Here is a 25,000-nt window from a genome sequence, read left to right as displayed (position 1 = left end):
AAAAAGAAAAAAGAAAATAACCTTTAAATAGCATGAAACATAACACAAAATAATGAATGAATCATGAGTTCATACCATTAAAGTAAAAAATCGAGAATAAAGCTGATGAAAATACTTAAAAACTCATGAAAGACGAAGGAGACTATATATCATGAGGCAACATGTAAAATTCCAAATAGTAATTAGAGCAAAGGTAAAGGTAAAGGATATAAAAAATAAAAGAAAACAGATCATGAGAGATCAAAGACAAAGAACAACGAAAGAAAGTGGTAGATACCGTAACAAAATTTAACGGCTTGAAACAAACGACAGGTATCGTGTTTGGTTTAGATTAAGCCGGCCTTAATGAAGGTGGTCTTGCCTCAAGGCAGCACGGGCCCTGGTACAAAGGGTGGAAATGTGTTAAAGGGACCAATAGGCTTAGTGTGGACATCTTGATTCGGCCTAACCAACCGTATTGAAATGCGAGACAAGGGAAATGATACCACGAAGCAGTAATGAAATAGTGACTCAAGCTGAAAGTAAATAAGAAGAACAAGAAAATTTCAGTATAAGAAAAAAAAAAATTAGTAGTGGTGCGTCCCATTGCAATAAAACACTCTAAAAGCGCACATTGGCAACTTATCCTACACATATCACAAACAAGTAAAATACAGGTCAACGACTTCAAACGGTTATGCAGCATTTGCCAAAAATTCGTTCTCCATTTGGAGTCGTTGACTTGTTTTCAACCTGTTTATGACATGTATGCGATAAATTTCTGAAAGGTGTTTATAACATGTTTAAGAGGACCCTCATGCTATAAATGCACGTTGGCAACTTACTGCACACGTCACAAGCAGGTTAAATACAAGTCCCCGAATTATTGGCAGTACTGACCAGCGCTTCATTCGGTTATCTAGCATTTACTAAAAACTAGTTCTCCATTTAAGGTGGTTAACTTGTTTTCAACCCATTTGTGACATGTATGCGATAAGTTTCCCGCGGTTATACATGATGTGTTTCACCGTAGTGTGGTAGCATCCTACCACGTATAAACGAACGAGAGACGACATAAAATAAATCACGAGGCAACAAATGAAATAAGGAATAGAATAGAATCAAGAGCCGAAATTTCTTCGGCGCAGTCGAGTTTTCTGTCCGGTGGTGGCCTCAGCCACAGTCCATAAAACTCTCAGCCCCAGCCCATGAAACTCAGCCACGGTCCGGTGGTAGCCTATGTTGTGGGTACCTATACCGCTGCCAGAAGTACAATTATGGCTAAATCAACTAAAAACTACTGAGGGTAGAGGGCTGCAGTTCGGTACGTTTGATGATTGGAGGGTGGATGGTCAACATACCAATTTGCAGCCCTTTAGCCTCAGTAGTTTTTAAGATCTGAGGGCGGACAAAAAAGAGTGCGGACAGAAAAAAGTGCGGGCAGAAAAAGTGCGGACGGACAGACAAAGCCGGCACAATAGTTTTCTTTTACAGAAAACTAAAAATTAAATATACAGATTCTGTGATAACAGTGAAAGCCAGTTAGAGAAAAGGAAAAACAATTCCATAGGGGGACAATTAACAAACAGAGCACGAAGCAAGAACACCGGACTTAGCCGGGAGCTATTTATCCGTTGTCGCTTTCTGCGTCTTCCCCGGCGACTAATGACTTCCTGAAGAGGACAAGACATCCTTCGTTATACATTGCGCGAGCCGCGTTGGGGCATTATTTATGTTAAACAAACACTCTCTGTCTGTACATTATGGTAATGAAGTTTTCCTATGACAATAACAATTCCTCTTCTTCGTCGTCGTCTTGTTTTTCCTCGTCATTTTCTTTTATTCCTGGTGTTGTCGTTCCTGCAAAAGCATCCATATGTAACAAGCATGAAATATCGTTAAACTGCAATGTAACCTTTACAGGGTTGGTTACTTGTACATGAAAGCAGGATAATAATAATAATAATAATCCGAGTGAATTTTTTGTGAGACATGACACCGCCACCCAGCCCATGCTGGTTTGTCCGCCCCGAGTAGGGGCTGGGTGGGTAGGGAGACGTTAGGGTAGGGAAGACGTCCGCCCTCCTCCTGCAAATCTGTTTGTCCGGCCCGGGTGGGGACGGGGTAGGTAGGGGATCGGGAGGGTAGGGAAGACAGCAGCTCCGGGTTCCAGCGCGCCAACAAGCTCGTAATAATAGTAATTACCAGAAACGAATAATAATAACAATGAACATGAACGTTTTATAGGTTTTCGTGAATTTTATGTAACGATAACAATTCAAAAGGAACACCAATAACATTAATAACGTTAAGGCTATTTGAGGCTGTTCCCTCAAGCACTTTCGTAGTGAACTTATGTGCCACAGAATGTGATAGGAACAATTTCAGTGTGATGAGTTTTGAAAGATCAGGGGAGGGCAAATGGACGAGAAACATCAGAAAACATGTTTCATCAATGTTTCATTGAAGAATTCATGTAGAACACTTATTCTTGCGAGGTCTGAACGAAGCTGAATCTATGCTTTAAAGATTCAAATTCTTTTGCAAGAAGTTTATTCCTGTTTTAAAGGTCCAAATGCAGTTTTTCTTAACTCTTTCTTTCTTAAAAACGATCTGACCCGATTCCCCAAGGCAGTCACATAATTTGCAAGCAACTCTCAACGTCATTTTTTACTTTCATTGTTTTTTTGACTGCGGAACGGAGGACCAGTGTCCATGCTGCATCATATTTTTGTATAAATATACCTTGAAACAAAAGTCCTCTATGTGCACAAGAAAGTGAAGACAATAGGAACAAGTAAAAAATGCGCCGAAGTTTCTTCGGCGCAATCGAGTTTTCTGTACACCCGCTACAGCGTATAATCAAGGCCACCGAAAACACATCTATCTTTCGGTGGTCTCATTATAATGCTGTATAAGCCGCGGCTTATGAAACTTTAACCACGGCTCGGTGGTGGCCTATCCTATATCGTTGCCAGAAGCAAGATAGCTAACTTTAACCATAAATAAAATGAAAACTACTGAGGCTAGGGGGCTGCAATTTGGTGTTTGATGATTGGAGGGTGGATGATCAACATACCAATTTGCAGGCCTCTAACCATTAGTTTTAAGATCTAAGGGTGGACAGAAAAAGTGAGGACGGACAGACAAAATGGAACATTAATTAGAAAAATGGCAAAAAAGAAATTTTTCTCAGCTGCAGAGTCAGTCGGAAGAAAAGGCGATTATTACATGCTTTATCTGAATACTATAAAGAACCACTGTAATACAGTTTTTGACTTATATTGACTCCCAGAAACAAACAAACATTTACAAAAATAGAATGAAAAACATTTGAAGGGTCCCTACTTGAACACCAAGCACACAATAGTAGTTTACAAAATATCGACTTTGCTCTCTTGATTTCCTTGAACGTCGACTTGAGAGTCATACTGACTTCATCTCTTGACTTATTCTATGACTAGCTTATCGAAATCGCCCGTCATCGGAGCCTACAAAAAAATATAGAGTTTTTTTTATACACTAAATTATCACTATTGGAACTAAATATTTTTCTCGCAATTGGAATTATTTGACAATGTTAAATCTTAACATTAAATACAACACACACACATATGTATGTGTATGTGTGTGTATTTAATATGTATATGTATATATACATATATTTATATTATATGTATATATATATATATATATATATATATATATATATATATATATATATATATATATATATATATATATATATATATATATATATATATATATGCGTGTGTGTGTGTGTAGGGTTGTCTGAATATGTTATGACAGGCAATTCAGTTACCTGCATCACATCGATAGTTAAAACAATAGATTTGGTGTTCTATCAAATACTGTTCGAACATACATGCATACATACATACATACCTACATGATGTGCATACTGGGGATCAGTACCACGTCCTTAGTTAAAGCAATAGCTCTGGCACCTCACGAAATCAGGCTTAATCCTGTTCAGTAAGTCTGGATTAGAACCTTGTCAACGAGTTCCTGTCTGTCCCTCTGTCTCTACTGCGAGGACTTTACGTCTTAAAGGTTTCAAGGGATTATTCCCTGAGATAATTTTCTCTTTTGCATTTGGATGTTAGAAGGGAGAGGAGCAGAACAGGTCATATAAGGTCCTAAAGTTATGATGCAGTTTGTATAATTTCTTCTTTGGTCGCTTTCAAAATTCTTATTTTTATTTATCTTTTATTTTTATTTATCTTTTATATCTGAAGGTCAACGATAGAGCTAACTTAATTTTCTCAACCTAGGGTCTGAAGAAACAAAAAAAGTGAGGAAGCAAACAGAATTGTGTTCAACCATAAAGGCAGAATATGTAGTAACGCGGGAAAAATTTATAAACCAATTTTATGTTGGAATTTCTATGGCATTGCGAGAGAAAGCATATTATTATTATTATTATTATTATTATTATTATTATTATTATTATTATTATTATTATTATTATTATTATTATTGTAGCTGTCGCTTTTAGTATTTTTTTTATTTAAAAACGTTCATGCGAAACTAACTTGGGTTGGCTCTACCCAGCAAAGCCATCTACTAAGGAGAATACAAATATGTAAAAAAAACTAAATACTTCATCAGCAACCTTAAAACCTACGTTACAAATTTAATCTTGAATGATGAGGGCTGTGTTTGGACCAAAATGCGCTATTTTTAGGCCTTAGACATAAATAGGCCCCTCACTAGGGGAACATTGTCGTGAGGATTAACCAGTTTTTTAGTCCTGATGTTCGTTATGTAATAATAGCAGAAACAGTGATAACAAAAAAGAAATTAATAACGTTAATAAAATCGTTAATATCAATGGTGAGATATTTCCTCTCACTCAGAATATCTGTCTATCTATGTATCTATCTATCTATCTATCTATCTATCTGAGGACAACCACTGACTGTGAGAAGGCAGACTTATAGTAGACTGACAAAGAACTAATAACATAAAGTTACCCATCTATCTATCTATCTATCTATCTTTCTATCTACCCATCTATCTGAGGATAACCACTGACTATAAGAACCTAGTAACATAAAGCTATCGTTCTATCTACTCATCTATCTATCCATCTATCTATCTTACTGTCTGTCTTTCTATCTGAAGATAACAACGGAGAGTTATTTTATCTCTCATTCGAAATATCTATCTGAGAATTACCACTGACTGTGAGAAGGCAGCCTGACACTGACAAAGAACAAGTAACATAAAGCTTGCGAATACGCTTTATCATGGCATAAAGAAGGTAACTTCCTCATAAGGGATTAACGCATACGCTGAACAAAGAAAAATATAAGAAAGAGAGAGACAGAGAGAGAGAGAGAGAGAGAGAGAATGACTATACACTTTTGGCAGATACGCGTGCGTCTTTGTGACTTTGCATTTAAAAGGATAATTCCCGACTGAAAACTTAGTTTTATGTTATAAAGGGAAGCCTCCCATTTGTGTATCGGGATGTAATCTCACGTTACAGGACACTAAGCCTTAATTTGAGCGAGGTTTGTGATGCTACTTAAGACTTACAGCTTTTTATTTTTTTACTTTTCCATTTTTTTCATTTCTCTTCGTTTCTGATTGTTTACGTCTGTGTTTATTGTTTTGTGGTTTATTTATCTTTTTATTTGATATTGTCAATAATATCTTACAATATATTGTTCCTCTTTTTTTTACACAGTAAATGTGCCTTCTGTCTAGCTTACTGAACAAGTTATGTTATTTTTTCTCTTGTAATATTCTTTCAAATTCTTATTGTTTATGTGTTTAGTCTCTTGTGATTTGATTATTTTTTGTCTACCTAATATCGTAAATATTTCACAATTCTGTATATTCTTTTTTTTTTCTTTTCTTTTCTTATCACTCAGGAGACCTGTATTCTACTCAGCTTACTGAGCAAGTTATGCTTTTGTTGGCAAGGACCTCTGAGTGCAGTATCGTTATAGCTGTTTCCACGGCTCTTCGTTGGGAGAGTCGGTAGAGTTGTGGCCTAGCACTCGCTAGGCCCCGAGGTCGACTCTCCGGCCGGCTAATGAAGAGTTGGAGGAATTTATTTCTGGTGATAGAAATTCATTTCTCGCTATAATGTGGTTCGGATTCCACAATAAGCTGTAGGTCCCGCTGCTAAGTAACCAATTGGTTCTTAGCCACGTAAAATAAGTCTAATCCTTCGGACCAGCCCTAGGAGAGCTGTTAATCAGCTCAGTGGTCTGGTAAAACTAAGGTATACTTTTTTTTTTCCACGGCATTTATGTTGTACAGTCTTCTCTGTTCGTCTTACAATCTCCTTTTCATCAGCATGTACTGGTATATCAAGTTACCTGACATACCAGCTATATGCTGACGTAAAGAAGATTGTGAGGCGAATAAAGAAGACTCTATACAAATTGAATGCCAAAACGAATAAAGATACTCTGTATAATAATAAAATTAAATGCAGATATCTGCACTGGCATCAGTATTTTACTCTAAATGAATGAGTGCCCATTTCGAATAATAATAATAATAATAATAATAATAATAATAATAATAATAATAATAATAATAATAATAATAATAACAACCTACTGACTTCCGAAAAGGTCACACATGACACAAACATGCATCCAAAAGCACGCGCAGTCTGCATGCAAATCCAAAAGATATTTTTAGAAGAAAAAATAAAGAAAAGATTGTGCGTCTTGCGTCGAAAGAACCAGATTTTTCAAAGGACTTGAATCCCTCATTTGGGTCCTTCCTGTCCCTTTTGTCTTTCGACAACGACTTTTCTGGATTTGAGTCTGAATGGTTCTGCTTAAAAGTTCTATTTCGGACTCCGATTTTTATGCGATCTCAGACATTTTTCTTTTCGTCTTACAAGGATTGTACGGAGGCACATACACACACACAAACATACACAAACATACACATAGACAGATACACACTTAGATATAAATGCAAGTTTTATACATAGTATATAAATATTTATTATACATACAGATATATATATATATATATATATATATATATATATATATATAATATATATATATATATATATATATATATATATATATATATATATATATATATATGTATAATAAATAAATACATACATTATATATATATATATGTATATATATATATATATATATATATATATATATATATATATATATATATATATATATATATATATATATATATATATATTATATTAGTCGTATGTACGCAAGGTCTTTTGTAATGGTGTGTTTGACTAATGTTCAATAACCCTCACAACATTCAATGAAAACTTAAGAGATAATACTGAATTCTCATTTGTAGTTCACTGATAACATCAACATTTCAAAAGATAGAAAAAATTGAACGGAAGAGAACTGGAGCAAAAATTTCCATTCAAGTGTTTAAACGCTTGAACGAATTTCTTTTACCATATCAAAATTTTTGTTATTTTTTCATTCTTTTTACGATTGTTTTTCGTGTCCATGAACAGCAGAATATCAAGACTGTCGGGAAATGTAAGGTTTCCAGATTTACACACATACGCACTTATATATATATATATATATATATATATATATATATATATATATATATATATATTATATATATATATATAATATATATATATATATATATATATATATATATATATATATATATATATATATATATATATTGTTTGTAAATGCTACATATTCAGTAACAATAAAACAATGAAACTCATTATAATTTTCTATAATTAGTTTTTCCCCCTATCTGTCTGTTCATTTATTTGTCTGGTTTTTGTTTGTTTTTCTATTTATTTTTCTATCTATCTATCTATCTATCTATTTATCTATCTATTTCCTCATTTTAAAAACTCAAATGCTTTATACTATCATTTTCTTATACTAAATTTTAAGTATTTAAGGCCATTTCCTATATTTCATGTCAAATATTAATTTTTTAATCTTTCCTTTCTCTTGAAGCTTCTCCTTGTAAGTGCCTCATCATAATAAAATTTCTAAGGCCCCTTGTTAACTATGATGTCATACTCTAGAGTTGACGTATACTGAAAATCTGCTCTGGTGGTCAATGTGTTGGTATGTTTTTAGTTTTCTGTAAAAGAACACTATTGTCTGTCCGTCCACACTTTTTCTGTCCGCCCTCATATCTTAAAACTACTGAGGCTAGAGGGCTACAAATTGGTGTGCTGATCATCCATCCTCCAGTCATCAAACATACCAAACTGGAGCCATCTAGCCTCAGTAGTTTCTATTTTATTTAAGGTTAAAGTTATACATAATCGTACATCTGGCACCGCTATAGGTACCAACAACCCAGGCCACCACAAGATCGTGGCTGAGTTTCATGGGCAGCGGTTAAGAGTTTTAAGGGCCTTGGCTGAGGCCACCACCGTACCGTGGCTGAGTTCCATGGGCCAAGGCTAATAGTTCCGTGGGCGGTGGCTAAAAGTTTCATACAGCATTATACACTACAGAAAATTCGATTGCGCCGAAGAAACTTCGGCACATTGTTTACTCGTTTTTATAAGAAATACATATCACCAGAAGCAGAGGCATCAGACCAATAAATGCCCATATTTAATCAGTCCTGTTGGAGGTTTCTGTAGATATGTATTTCAGTCAGTGCTTTAACAGGGAAAGACTACCTTCGCTTTAATCGACTGGTCACTACCTAGGTTGTTACAAAATATGCTTGGCGTTCAGTCTGGAATAAGGTGTACGAGGAATTCCGGAATATCCCGGGATTGCATCTGAGAATTCTTGAATACCTGAATAGCTGTATGTTTTCATTGCCAAAGTACAAGAGTTTCCTTTCTATATATGCTTATATATGTATATGACACACACACACACATATATATATATATATATATATATATATATATATATATATATATATATATATATATATATATATATATATATATATATATATATATATATATATATATATATATATATATATATATATATATATATATATATATATATATATATAGTGTGTGTGTGTGTGTGTGTGTGTGTGTGTGTGTGTGTGTGTGTTCTTAAACGCTACATTCTAAGAACAACAAAAACACTGAAACATGTACTCGCCTGGCAGTGCTAAGCAATGTGTTAACATACTTCCATGTAAGTGTTGTGATAAATTTTATATTGGTCAAACTAGAAAAACATCAGAAAATAGAACAGAACAGTATAAAAGATGTGTAAGGTATGCATGAGTGAACAGTGGATATTTAGTCCATGTTAGTAAAAACAATCATATAATCAACTGGGAAGGGCCAAAGAAGATTTTTCATTTTCATAATGCGCTGGAAAGAAATCGCTGAGACGAGTTTTATAAAAGATAGCTTCTATAAGAATAGGAATATCGGTCATGTATAAACTTGATCCCTTGATTTGAAAAGAAATATGTAAGATGTATAAATTTTAAAGAAGGTATTCTTACTAGCATATATATTGTGAATTTCTACCCGTTTGTAATAGTTCTCTGAAGATGGCTCAGCAATAAGGCCAACACCGATCCTGTGGTTTATATATATATTTATAATATATATATATTTTTTTATTTTACACCCATGTGGTTATATATATACTATATATATATATATATATATATATATATATATATATATATATATATATATATATATATATATATATATAAGGTTTATATATACATGCATAAAACTGTATGTTCCAAATCTTGCCCGTAGAGTAATAAATTTAACGCAGTATTTACTTAACATAAGATTTTAAATGTTTTAATTTTAATATTGCCTTTGGAAATCACCTCTGCATAAACCAAAAAGGAAAAGAATTGTATCTGATGCTGAAATTCACGCATAATGCTTACTCGTAGAATTACCCTACAATTTATGCATTAGCCTGACATACGTAGTGCTTCCATGCATTAACGCATATGTTGTTTCTTTATGCCTGACAACGAAAAATGAATAGGCAGAAGTAAATTGGCGAAACATATGTAACAAAAATCCAGGTAAGTGTATATATATATATATATATATATATATATATATATATATATATATATATATATATATATATATATATAGAGAGAGAGAGAGAGAGAGAGAGAGAGAGAGAGAGAGAGAGAGAGAGAGAGAGAGAGAGAGAGAACCATTAGGGAGATTGATGAAGAGACGGGAAACGTTAGTCTGAGTGACCTTGAATTCCAGTAAAAAGAAATCCAGAAAAAAGGGCCACTTCAGCAAAAATTGAGAGAGAGAGAGAGAAGAAGAAGAAGCCGCTGACGATGATAACTGGTAGATGTCCGATGGATCGGAACTTTTTTTTTTTTTCTGGACAACCTGACATTCAAATCCACTCAAGCAGAAAGAGAAATATTGTGGCAGGAGAGGGGGAAGGGGGGGAGGGGAAGAAGGAGGAAAGGGGGGGCAGGGACATTAGGAAAAAAAAAATATATTCTATTTTGTAGATCGGCAGATGCTTTTTTTCCACTTATAATTTATCAGCGTAGGTCTTTTATCTTCCTTGAGTTAATAATTTGCCTCGTGGTCTGGTGATATTAAACTCCATTTAGACAGAAAGAAAAATATTAGGGTGGATGAGATGTAGAAGACAGGGGCTTTAAAGAAAAAAATTAGTAAAAAACTGTTTTTTTTTATAATGTTGTTCGTTGCTTTTTTTCATATTAATAGGATTTTGTTCTTTTACCCAAAACACTTATTTTAAGGCCGCCACTAACGCTCAGTTATACCTGCACAGTCGGCCTGTGCAGGCAAAACTGAACCCTCTAACGTTAAGTTATACCTGCGCAATTATGCCTGTGCAGGCAAAACTGAAAGTTAGGGCGCTCAGTTTTGTCTGCACAAGCCGACTGTGCAGGCATAACTGCGCAGGTATAAATGAGCGTTAGTGGCGGCCTTTAGCCAGTAACTGGTCTCATGATCCAAGGAAAAGATCCGCCTAGTTCGATTAGCAAAATAATCACTAGCTATAAAATGCAGGAATAAAATCTACGAATAACACATCGCTATGAAGCTTTCTCACCGAGAGAATGCGTAGCAATGCGGCACAATAACCACATGAGAAGTATTTCCTCAGGATATCTTTCAGGAGGAAAAAAACCTTCAGTATATTTATTGCAAATGCTGGGTCACTTCAGATATTTCTTGTGGTGGGGGGGAAGGGGGGGTGGTTTAGAATTTATGGTATGGGTGGGGTGGCGATTCAAGCGAGCCCTATCAGCTAGGGTAGGGGGGGCCGCTGTAAGTCCCCCCCGAGAAATTTTTGGAAATTTGTGCGCATTTTGGAGCATTTCGAAGCCATATAAGAGCTGTATTGAGTTAATAAAGTAGCAAACAGGTGTGCCACACCCACCCACTCATTATTATTATTATTATTATTATTTCAAAGACTAGGGGGCAAACCAAGTCTTGGGGGCGCCATCAGTGTACTGAGAGGGGGCAAGTGGCCCCCCCCCAATGACGCCCCTGCAGTTTAAGACAGCAATAAGACAGTAATAAGACAGTAAAAAGAGAGGGTGCTGGAGTGGATGGACAGCAAGATGAAAGATCCAGAAAATAAAGATTGAATGTTTGACTGATTGCAATGCATCTGGCGTCATAACTGCAAGATCATTGGCGCCGAAAGAAAATAAAGGCGAAGTACAAGTATCTAAAGGTGGAACTGTGAGAAAACCCCACCGTTGTACTTTGAAGTGATAGGCAGAGAGGTTGCGCAGCAAGGTTTAAGATAAAAGCGCAAATGGAGGTAGAGTAAAAGTCTCAAAATTTGGTGCACCTGGGAATCGAGGGGACGCTGCAAATACCCTAATGCTAAATCTACAAAACAAGTTTCCGATCCGGTAAGAAAAACTATAGTTTCCCCATATCAGATAAACCTACATCCTTTTCAAAAGGCGCGATTGGCATTAGTTAAGTGACTGAATTAGATCTAAGACGTGAGCCCTTCACGGTCGTCTTGCAAAAAAGAATCGTCTTGAAGGCTCACTCTCAGAGACAGGCACACAATGGCACATAGGCAAGTAAAGAAATATTAAAATCCATTTCTTTCCTCTCCGATGGATTTTACTCTTGATTCCTTCGCGTCTGCTGATTCAGCAACAATCTACTGAACTGTGTTAAGCTTCACTTAGAGCTCTTGCGTCTGTCTCTATTCGGTCGACTTCATTTGACTGAAGGTCCAGGTTTGAAAGGCCTTCGTTTTCTGCCTCATAGGCTCTCTCTCTCTCTCTCTCTCTCTCTCTCTCTCTCTCTCACACACACACACACACACACACACACACACACACACACACACAAACAGAATGATCTCAAACAGTAGTGCGGTTGAACTATTTATCAATAATGATAATAATAATAATAATAATAATAATAATGATAATTATTATTATTATTATTATTATTATTATTATTATTATTATTATTATTATTATTACTGCAAATAATTAAGACAAAGAATGATAACTCACACACAAATTCGAATTCAAGTGTACCAACATACATCTGACACAATTGCAAATGCGTATGTATGTATAAATGTATTTTTGTTTATACATGCACACGCACGTCCTTATCAATTGTGGCATCTCAGGCGCAAGAATCATGGAAAATTAAATTTCTGTTTTTCCCGCAGTTTTTTCCTGTTATTTGTCAGTGCTACATGAAATTTACACTGCTTCCTTACCAGACTGACAAATCCATGAAAATTCTGTATGGAGCCAAAAAGTTGAGATGAGCAAAATGTTTAAAGCTTTAATTAAAATAATATTTTGACACCCTACTGTACAAAAAAACTCTCATAAAAATGTACATCCATGCACAATACACACATTTGTATGTATGTATATATGTATACATACAAATGTGTGTGTATTGTGCATGGTGTATGTTTTTATGAGAGCATTATATATATATATATATATATATATATATATATATATATATATATATATATATATATAATATATGTATATATATAATGGATTTATACATGTGCTATACACACATACATACATACTCACACACATATTTATGTGTGTGCATAAGCGTGTGTGTGTGTGTGTGTATGCGTGTGTTTATATATCAAAAAAGAAACTGGAGAACCAAATATTGCAGGCAATATTTATACCCTAAGCTGACAAATATGAGGCGAATGTAAAACAGTGGTATCAGAAACTTTCCATAAATTTATAGTTCCCTTATGTCAATGGGGAACACACGTTTAAACCTTTAAGATAAACTGAATATCTTATTACCTTCCTATTAACGGTCATTGATCGCCACAAAGAATTTTATTAAAAAATAATAACGAATAGTACAACTTTTATGATCATAATTTTCCACGATTTTTTGACACAGAATCATACGCAGTCTCAATAGCGGGGTTTCTGCAAAATTTTACTAATTTCATGTTGGTTGGTAAGTCCAGAGGTCCACATCACGCTCCTTATCCTTCTCAATAGCTTTCCACATTTACAGTTTACTTTTGGGCACAAGACCACCTCAAATTTAGCCAGACAAACAATCAACCGTTTAGGATATTCAAGAATATCCTATTACTCAACGCATCCATTACATACTATCACTGCCTGCATCTAAATACACATCCCGAATATGAATTGTATGGATGTGCTAATCTCTGAGTTCCTTGTGTGAAGAACTCAAAACATGATTAAATATTCGTGGGTAGTTTTTTGACGCAAATAAGATGGATTGCTTCCTTTGGGTCATAAATCAGGTGTTACGATTTGCCGAGCAGTAAATGACCCCAAAACTGAATCACAGTAAAAACATTACCACGTAATTTATCACTGGTAAAGACGTGAGTTGTATTCCATTTTTATTTAATTAGCTTGTCTTCATGATAGTGTGTTTCTTTCATAATTTTCTTGCCATTCTTTATTCAGCTATTACAATAATTTTGTTTTATTACATTTATTTCTTTATGTATCTTTGTTACTCTTTTCCCCTGTTATTCATTTATTTATTTGATTTTTACAAAATTTTCACATATCTTTGTTGCCATTATTTGTTTGTATACATTTCATGCGGGCCTAATTTTTCTTAGAATTACCAGTCAGACCTTCTTCAGGAATAGGCGCAAGACCGCCTACTTGCACGAAATATTATAAAACATTGCGAAAAGGAAAGATAAGCCCTTATGAATCAGTCTGTATGGATTTTAAGTCATATGCTTATATAAGCCATAAAACAAAGCTACCGTTCACTGTCTGTCTGTCAGTCTGTCTATTTGTCTCTCTCTATCTCGCTCTCTTTCCCACTTCCTTTTAGTTCCAAGGAGACAAGCAGACCACTTATCAGCTATTAAGCCTCTAAATGAATACAAGTAATTTCTCTTGTAGTTGGCAGGCGTAATTTTTTCGTGTCCTTTTATGCCGATGTAAGTCATTTTGAGTGAAAAGAAATTTTTAACATTTACCAATTTATCATATATATGTATATATATATATATATATATATATATATATATATATATATATATATATATATATATATATACATATAAATATATATACTTTATATATATATATATATATATATACATACACATACATACTTATATATACTGTATGTACATATGTATGTGTGTGTATGTATTCTATGAATTATGTCACTTATACACCTGTGATTTTTCATTTATATTCACAAATATTATGCCTCAAATATCGATCAGAATTGAATTCACTATACCTAGGGAAAAACTTATACCCGAAGGGAATTTTAACTGATAAATGCTTCTGCGCAGGCAGTGATTTAACCGTAGCCTGGTGTAGGCGCAACGATAGACAGTGACTTTAACCACCCGGTCTGCTACTATAAGGCCTGTATGAATCAAAATGGAATGTATACAAAATTAGACATATTGTCAATTGCAAAAAGAATAAACTTTCACCAGATATCTCACACTGATCAAAACGAGTTAAGTTGCAAAACTTTCACCATATATCTCGCATTGATCAGAACGAATTAAGTTGCTAAACTTCTACCAGATATCTCATATTGATCAAAGCGAATTAAGTTGCAAGACTTTAACCAGACACCTCACATTGATCAGAACGAATTAAGTTGCAAAACTTTCACCAGCTTTCTCACGTTGATAAAAACGAATTAAGTTGCAAAGCTTCTGCCAGATATCTCACGTTGCTCAAAACTAATTAAGTTGCAAAACGTCCACTAGATATCCCACACTCATCAAAACGAATTAAGTTGCAAATGAAAATGATACAAAATAAAAAAGAACAAACCGACGAAAAATGTGAAGCGAAAGAAAGAGGAATAAGGAATCCGGACAAAAATCATTCAAGACTCGAATCAGGAAAGTCGTTGGTATCGGACAAAAGCTCAGGAAGGAGGATCCCAAATGAGGGATTCGAGTCCTTTCAAAAGTCGACTTCTTTGGAAGCGAGTAGCACATTCTTTCCTCATTTTTTTTCTTCTTTTGCATTTTAGCCATTGTATGCCCTTGTTTACGTGTGTTTCTGCTCATGCGCGCGCGCGCGCACACATGTGTTTAATTTTGTACACACTTTCTTCATCCGTTTGTGTGTTCGTTTTCTTCAAAAAAATCGAGGACAATATCCAGTTGGGTAATAACCCACTGAATCGAAGTTTCTTACAACTGCCATTAGCTCTTTTTCCATTAGAGTTTTCGTCTCTTTCCTCACCAGTTTTTACTTATTTCCTCTTTTTTTTTTGTTTAACCTCTCTTCCTCTCTCTATATTCTCGAGAGCTGTGACGAGAGAAAATGCATTTTTCTTGTTCTCCCAGTTCAAGTCGAAAACTTTCTATCCATCTTTGGTTAACATATGGCGGCTTTCTCGCTGGTTGAGCTTACTTTCACGGAGACAGGTCTGTGGAGAGAGAGAGAGAGAGAGAGAGAGAGAGAGAGAGAGAGAGAGAGAGAGAGCAATAATGCTTTGTTATTGTCATTGTCATCAACACCGTTGCTCATGGTACGTCTATGGCTTTTCGTATAATGGTATATAGTAATATACTTTTGTGATTAAAAATAAAGATTCTCTCTCTCTCTCTCTATCTCTCTCGTTAGCTGAATATTGGATTTCATAAAGAACATCCTACTTACCTTTGCTTAAAGTCTGTGGAAAATAACTTATTCCATTTGCATTTGATGCATTTATCCTTGCCCTGAAATCCTATGTATTTTTTCCATAAAACATACGAAAATAATTTCACAGCAATGAATACTTACTTAACTCATAAACTAGAGACTTCCAAAAAAAAAAGGGTAAGAAAATTACAGGTCTAAAATCTATAACAAAACTAACGATGAAAAATAAAGCATGTGTAGTTACGGGTTCGAGTTAGATATTTTCCTTTGCTAACATGGGTCCAGCATGGCAGCCTTCTAGCTGTCTGAGTTTATCTTTGGGAGAGAGAGAGAGAGAGAGAGAGAGAGAGAGAGAGAGAGAGAGAGAGAGAGAGAGAGAGAGAGAGAGAGAGAGAGAGAGAAAGAAAGCACCCATTCTTTGTCACAATTATTATATCTGTCGCCGTCGGAAATGCTGTCATAATGCGTCCCTAACCTTTCGCACGAACATCCTAACTTCAGGACAAAATACCCATTGGTTCTATGCTTTGAGTGAAAGCTCGCTATAACCATACCACGAATCATATCGATTCTGAATATTGCACGACTGCCGCAGTGAAGTCAGCCGGCAGAAAACACCTTAACGTTCAGCACCGTAACAGTAGATCACGCAAATGCAAGAACTTCAATTTCTGTTCGGAAAACGACTTTCCCGAGGAGTCCAGCTCTCTCAGTTCAGGACGTGATGTTGCAGCTGGTGACTGCGACGATGCGGTGTTGCAATATGCGTGCCGTAGGATAAACAGACTGCCGGGGAATTGTTTTAATCGGTGATATTGGATTTTATCGGTTATTTTATATACACTGCTGCCTGGAGGCTTCAATGGTCTATGCTTTCAAAATGTAAAGAGACGTTCTGAACTGGTATATCCTGTGAGGTAACTCAAAAGAACGTTTTAATTTTGGTAACCTTTTGCCTTTTTTTAAGATAAAAATCAACGATTTTGGACGTGCAGCCAATAATTGTTAGAAACCAAATTTTTCACCATTGTTTCTCAGATGAATATTCCTTAAGAAGACGACTTGTGCAGGGCTTTAGTGAGGTGACGGTGCCATTAAAGCTTATTTCTTCTTGACCTAGGAAAGAGAATTACTCGGAAGAAAGTTAAGTAGCCTATACCTTAGTTTAACCAGACCACTAAGCTGATTAACAGCTCTCGTAGGGTTGGATCGAAGGATCAGATTTATTTTACGTGGCTAAGCAGCTACAAAATATGTCTTGTATGTCTTGCTGGTAATTGCTTACTTATAATCATTTTCATGATGTGCGATAAAGATTAGACCACGACTGAGCAGTAAAAGGTTTATACTTGGCCTCCGAATGTCATCATCTACAGAATAGACTTACACACCACCCACACTCATATATATATATATATATATATATATATATATATATATATATATATATATATATATATATATATATATATATATATATATATATATATATATATATATATATATATATATATATATATATATATATATATATATATATAGTATATACATATGTATTTATGTATGTATATATGTATTTATGTATGTATTTATGTATGTATGTTGAACTATCAACACTAACAGGGGGTGGCTTCAGTAAAATCATAACATTTCGGTCACTGCCACAATCATACTTTGGCTGTTGCTTCTTGAGTAAATTCCCTGGACAGTAAAATTCCCACAACATTAGCCACTAGTTACACTTAAACATAGGCCGTATCAACAGTTCATGGAACCCTTCTATATACTGTATACACTGCATCATTCATCCCTTTCTTACATACAAACCTGGATATGGAAGCCTTACCTGTCCAAGACCTCTAACATAAACCCTTTCTAACTCTTTCCCTCCTAGTTCCCCATTCTTTCCATACGACCAAACCTTCTCAGAATACTCTAATTTACACTTTTACCTATTTTAACATTTTCACAGCGGATATCTTCATGCTCCTCATCCTATCAGTTCTTCCTAGCAACATGTACATCGCAATCAATTCATTTCAACAGCTTCAGCTTTTCTCTTTCATTCGCATCCTTTATCGACTCTTTACTTCCATAAAGGAGAGTTAGCTTAACAATCCTTTAATACACTCCTGTCTCGGTTTTCATATACATATATATATACATATATGCAAATATATAAAATATCCATATACATATACATATATATGTATGTATGTATATAACAATATGTATATGTATATATATATGTGTGTGTAATTTTTTTATATTCCATCTTTGTATTTCATTATCTTTATCTGTTTGTCACTTCATAACTATAACTTATTAACTCTCATGTGCACACAATAGACTTCAAGGATAAGATATATATATATATATATATATATATATATATATATATATATATATATATATATATATATGTGTGTGTGTGTGTGTGTGTGTGTGTGTTCGAATGTTTCCATTTGTTCGTGTGTATCTGTAACTAGGCTCGTGTGTATGTGTGTTTTTTGAGTGTGTATTTAAATAAAAATTCCTTTTATTTCAGAGTAAATAGGTGCAAATAACGTTCCTTCAGTATTTATTCACGAAACACTGCGTAGATAAATAGACAGATATATAGACAGATAGGTGGATAGATAGCTTTATACTATATATCTTTGTCAGGGAGGGAAAAAATGCATTGTTTTAATATATATCTTTAGGTCATAATAAAAGTCCAAACAAAAGATGGATTCGTAATGAATCTTAGATCTTTAATGCAAACAAGATGAAAGACGAGCAGAAAAAAGTGAAAAATCTGATTAATTCTTTATTCGGGACCAAAGATAATCTGGAAACAAGGACGCCTTCATTAGAAGGATGCGAAAACAAATAATGTTTGGCGGAAAGTTATTTACGGCGCCTTTCATATTTTCTAATGAATAATCGCCGGTTTAAAATCAGTCCAAATCTAAAATGATTAATAGGATCGAAGAGAAACGAAAGAAAATGTTTTGAATTCTCAGAGAAAATTATATTTGATGATGTTCCTTCTTATATATAAATATATATTTAGATTACTATGTGCATGAACATTTCTGTTCTTACGTAATAATATTTAAAAATACACTGAAAAAATACAATTCATTATTTCAGGACAGTTTCTTTGTTTTAATTGTATCCAAGTCTTGATGGCTGACTTTATTTAAGAACTAAGTCTACTTTCTTGCAGAGGCAATCCGATATATTTCTTTATTGTTAATACCAACTTATTTTTAATCATTTTTTTATATACTAACTACGTTTTGGATAAAGGCTATATATTGTCCGTTCGTGAGAAGTTTGCCGTTAAAAGTAGATTCTCTGACATCTCTTTGGGATGTAGATGGAGAAGGCGGAGCTCTTGCAGACAAAAACTTTATCTGTAAAAACTGTATATTCAAATTTGATGATTTTCAGTTATTTTCCCAGATGTATTTGGTAAATAATTATTGAAACTCGTGATGGATTCAGCTTCTGTACGCCAGGGAAGTAAGAATCAATTTGGTTTAAGAAATTAAAGTACATTTGCTGTGAGACACCACATCTATCTCGAGTATCCTACAACTGTACCAATGTCCCCTGAATAGGCTTTTTCATAAAATTACTGTAATGCATCCGTAATGATTTTAGGAAGCCACTATTACGCTTATTAAGAAAATGTACCTGACTGTATAATAATAATAATAATAATAATAATAATAATAATAATAATAATAATAATAATAATAATAAACAGCGTTATAATTATTATTACTATTATCACTCTTATTACTACTACTACTACTACTACCACCACCACCACTACTACTACTACTACTACCACTTCTTCTTCTTCTTCTTCGTTTTAACGTGCTTTTTCCCATTTTTATATGTGGTAAGCACGGTGCCTTCTTTTTGAAGGACTTTGATTTAATAATAATAATAATAATATTAATAATACTATTTTATTATTATTACTATTATTGTTAAGTGCATGCATGAATTAAACTATGTGCTATATTTTCTATTTGCTTCCCTAACTTAAAATCCCGTAAGACAGCTCTGAAGATCAGAAGCCCAAGACGAGTAAACACCCCAAAAAACAGAAGAGGATCGCGGTGTCAGTGTCGATTCCAACCGCAACAATTTCCTTTCTTTCGAAGGATAGAGTGTCGTCATGTCCTTTGAGAAATGGAGCGTATTCTCTCTCTTTCCCATCATTCCTTTCCCCTCTCTCTGCCGTTTTCTGTTTTCGGAATATCATGTAGCCCGGAGGCCCATCCAATTTCACTTCAATCTTTATGGCTGTCCGAAATTTCTGGCAGCCGGGGAGGAAATGATGGCCTCGAGGAAGTCGAGAAGTAATGCCGTAACATCGTTATTTTATGGGAGTTTTCACGTCTCTCTCTCTCTCTCTCTCTCTCTCTCTCTCTCTCTCTCTCTCTCTCTCTCTCTCTCTCTCTCTCTTTTGTTGGTTTTGCAAAACGGGGTTCCCAATATTTTAAAACTAAACCGCTTATTAAAATATTAAGATATGCATGCCCATTGTTGCATATCCTTGAAGGCTTTGATACTCTTCATGGGCAAATTTCGTTTTGTTTAGTACCGGGATTGGAACTTGTCTTAATTTTACTACGGTAAATAAAAAGGCTTGGTGCTCGTGTGTATAAACGCGTATATATATATATATATATATATATATATATATATATATATATATATATATATATATATATATATATATATATATATATATAGCCTACATATATATGTATATATGTATATATATATATATATATATATATATATATATATATATATATATATATATATATATATATATATATATATATATATATATATATATATATATATATATATATATATATATATATATATATATATATATATATATATATATATATATATATATATATATATATATATATAATATTATATATATGTTTCCATAGCAGGTAATGCGTTGGTCACAGCCCCAGCCAAATCTTCCTGGCTGCATCGTGGATGAAACACCCTAAGCCTGAGACTGTTTTGTGTAAAACAGTCTCAGGCTTAGCCATTCTATTTACTTAAACAAAAGGATCGTCAGCAGCCGCGCGACTAAACTTCCATCGCACCCTGCACTATTCATCTCTGTTTAACACACTCGTTTTTCCTGTTTATTTAAGATTTTTTTTTTTTAGTACCGTTTGCATTTCATCTAGGCAGTATTCTGGGGCTTCTTCTTCTTCTCCTCAGTCTTGTTATTGCCGAATCATACATTCTTTTTGTGAACCTATTATCCTCAGTTCTTTACATATTGTCCAAGCCATCCCAGAACACTGATTCATTTTTTAATTATAGTAATAATTTTTTCCATTCGGCATCCCAACAGTTCACACCTTTTAATTTTTTTTTTTTATAAGAGTTTCAATCCTTTTGTTCTGTCTGAGTCCTACATTCACGTCACCTCCTTGGTAAAGAGATGGATCAACAGTTCTTGGCTTCCATACACACTCCGCGTTTCTTTCCGGTGTTTCGCATATATCTTGCTAAATCCCTTCACTTATTTCGTAATTCACCTTTTGCTTCATCCTACCATCACTCATTATGTATACTGTAGTACCATTTACTTAAACAAAATACCACTTGTCTTCATATTTACATTCGTTGCTCCGTCTTCCAGGTTTCCGTGTACCATCGTAATCATACCCCTGATCGCATTTAGTTTCAACCTTCTCCTCTTGGGAAAACATTGCCTCTCTTACTATATTTTTTTTTAGTTATTTCTTATATGAAACTCCTTTCAAATTGTTTGTTTGTTTCTTATTTAATTCTATTACGGTGACGCCAGTTTTAGTAACCATAAGTCAATCAATCAATCCCTCTTACTAGTTTCTAGAGTTTTTTTTTCTGTTCACTTCTGTAATGAGTACGGTATCATCTGCGAAAGATCATCTGTAATACATTCATTATATGACTAATTCTCTTATCCTACATTCTTGCATCTGCATCTAATGTGCTTTCACTAGCTTTTCCCATCACTCCATCCGTACAGGTATTAAACACCGGCTGATAATAGCAGAGTGTGATTCACACTCACATTTAACACCAAAACATTTAATCTCCATTGTAAATATTCCAAAGGAAACCTCGCCTACATAGAAAAAAAAATTATTCAAGTTCAGCAACGTATTGTCTTTCTTAATGACTCTCCATCAGTTCGATCTTCATCGTTTCCCTTTTATTTCCAAAATTCTCACCTAAGTGTTTCATAACAAAGGCTTGATCGTCACACCCTCTCCCATGTTTAAACCCACACTGTTCTTTCCATATCATTTCTGCTGACATCTGGCCTTCTCTCTCAGACATATTTCTACCATCTATTTTCTATGGTATGATGAAGAACAATATTACTTTTACCTATTCCTCTGTGATCTTTCCTTCATCATGATATACCTCATAAATCCTGGTCAGCCTTTTAATCTCGCCATTATATCATATTATATTATATTACATTATATATGCATTATATATATATATATAATGTATATATATATATATATATATATATATATATATATATATATATATATATATATATATACATATACACACACATAAGTGAAGACAAAATCCATTAAGGAAAGAGAAACAGTGGAGTGCTGCAAGGCCTCTCGACTTATAGTTCCTGCTGAGTAAAGGACTATAAGTCGAAAGGCCTTGCAGCACTCCATTCTTTCTCTTTCCCTCATGGATGCTCTTTATTTATATATTCATCACGTTCCATACCTTCGTGATTCAGTTATATATAAATATATATATATATATATATATATATATATATATATATATATATATATATATATATATATATATATATATATGCGTGTTTGTGTATGTTAGTGTGTGTGGGCATGTATGTATGCATGTGTATATGAAAAGGCTATTGAGAGGATTCCTGAAACATTTTTTCTGCGAACACTCCGTATCTCATGCATGCGCAAGTGGTCGTTAATGCAAAAAGCGGTTGTTGTCACAAATCTCTGTGTACCGCTAAGCAAAGGCTTTCTGTAATAAAGCTCAATGGTTGGATGGGTTTAAAAAGTCAGGCCTGCATGTTTCCCAAAAGGCCTCCTCCTCGACAATATTGGAGCAACAAGTTTTTTTTTTTTTTTTTTTACTTTGAGGGCCTTTTATTAAACCCGAAATGCCAGGCAGTTTGCCCCCCTTCGTGTTGAAGGGACTTTCCTTCACGCTTGAAATATCAAAATAAATTTCCTGTTCTATTTTTCATTTAGCTGCGGTTAAGTTTTCGGTTTTGGGAGGGGATGAAGCTCTCTCTAATTGTATTTATTTTATATTTACTTTCTCCTGGATATAAATTGCCATGATGGAATCTATTGCCTTCAGCAATGTATAATTGTTTTCATGCGTTTTTTTAGTTAAATTTAGCGTACTCGATTAATATTTCATAACTTTATTTATTAGCTTTAGTTACTTTATTATTTATAAACGTTAATGAGTTTATTTAATAACTTTATTAAAATTCAATTTCTTTAATTAAATCACGTCATTTCGTCTAGAGCTTTAGTCCAGTGAACTTCAAAATAACAAACATTCAGTGTCTAGCTACCAAGGTCAGTTTTCAAAATTATTTCATTATCATTTTTATTAGTTTATGTTTGCTAGGTCCTGTATGGCCTCAGGGCTACTGCCCACCAGTCCAGCTGTATTTGGGCAATAGTATCCGGTGGGTCAAGGGCAAGGGCATGGGGCTAGCAACTTCATCCCATAAGACCTGCTAAGAAACAGAGGGCTGCACCCTTTCATCGCCACCCCTTCCGAATGGGAAGAGGCGTATGATGAAAAAATATATGTATAAAATTATTAATAGATAAAATGTTAATTGGGAATTTATATATATATATTATATATGTGTGTGCATAAATACAAATATGCATATACAGTATATATATATATATATATATATATATATATATATATATATATATATATATATATATATATATGTGTGTGTGTGTGTGTGTGTGTGTGTGTGTGTGTGTGTAAGTATGGATGTATGTACATACGTTTACTACTCCTAGACATAAAAGGATATATAAAACACGAATGCCAATATCTGATTTCTTTTACGGGAATATCCAAAGCCAATAGACACCCAACTAAACTATTGCAGTATCTACTTCTTCTAATAAAGCAGCAACGAAGAAAAAACATACTTCTAGTTGCATTGCCTAGTCTCGCAGTCATAAGGAACAAAATTGCTTATTTTCCTCATCATGGTGCTCTGGAGCTCACTGGGTCTTTTCCAGTCCAATACCATCATTCGTCAGGGAAATGGAGCTCGAAGTCTATAGGTTCCAGCCTTTGTCACCTCAGAGATCGAGGGACCCTAATTCCAGTAAGGCCATAAGCCAACGACTCCTGGCGTCGGACGTTTCCAGATGATAAATAAGACCCGACAGATTTTATTCATATTTTATTAATATTTATTAATATTCCGTATACAACAAATCTTTCTATTATTGTTCATGAGAAATAAAGAAGGGTAGGTTACTTTAGTTTTCTGTAAAAGAAAACTATTGTGCCGGCTTTGTCTGTCCGTCCGCACTTTTCTCTGTCCGCACTTTTTCTGTCCGCCCTGAGATCTTAAAAATTACTGAGGCTAGAGGGCTGCAAATTAGTATATTGATAATCCACCATCCAATCATCAAACATACCAAATTGCAGCGCTCTAGCCTCAGTAGTTTTTATTTTATGTTACGTTAAATTTAGCCATAATATTGCTTCAGGCAACGATATAGGATAGGACACCACCAGGTCGTGGTTAAAGATTCATGGGCCGCTGCTCATGCAGCACTGCCGAGAC

General features: G+C 34.3%; 1 long non-coding RNA gene across 1 annotated transcript in view; it reads left to right on the top strand.

The window, feature by feature from the left end:
* The window catches only part of LOC136847970 (uncharacterized), a 168,636-nt gene that overhangs the window by 95,778 nt on the left and 47,858 nt on the right, over nucleotides 1-25,000 (top strand). The gene's annotated exons all lie outside the window — the stretch shown is intronic.

The sequence above is a fragment of the Macrobrachium rosenbergii genome, chromosome 18, assembly GCF_040412425.1.
Source record: "Macrobrachium rosenbergii isolate ZJJX-2024 chromosome 18, ASM4041242v1, whole genome shotgun sequence".
In the NCBI taxonomy this organism is placed as follows: domain Eukaryota; kingdom Metazoa; phylum Arthropoda; class Malacostraca; order Decapoda; family Palaemonidae; genus Macrobrachium; species Macrobrachium rosenbergii.
Note: the sequence above shows the minus strand (reverse complement) of the source record. Positions and strands in the feature narration are given on the sequence as shown.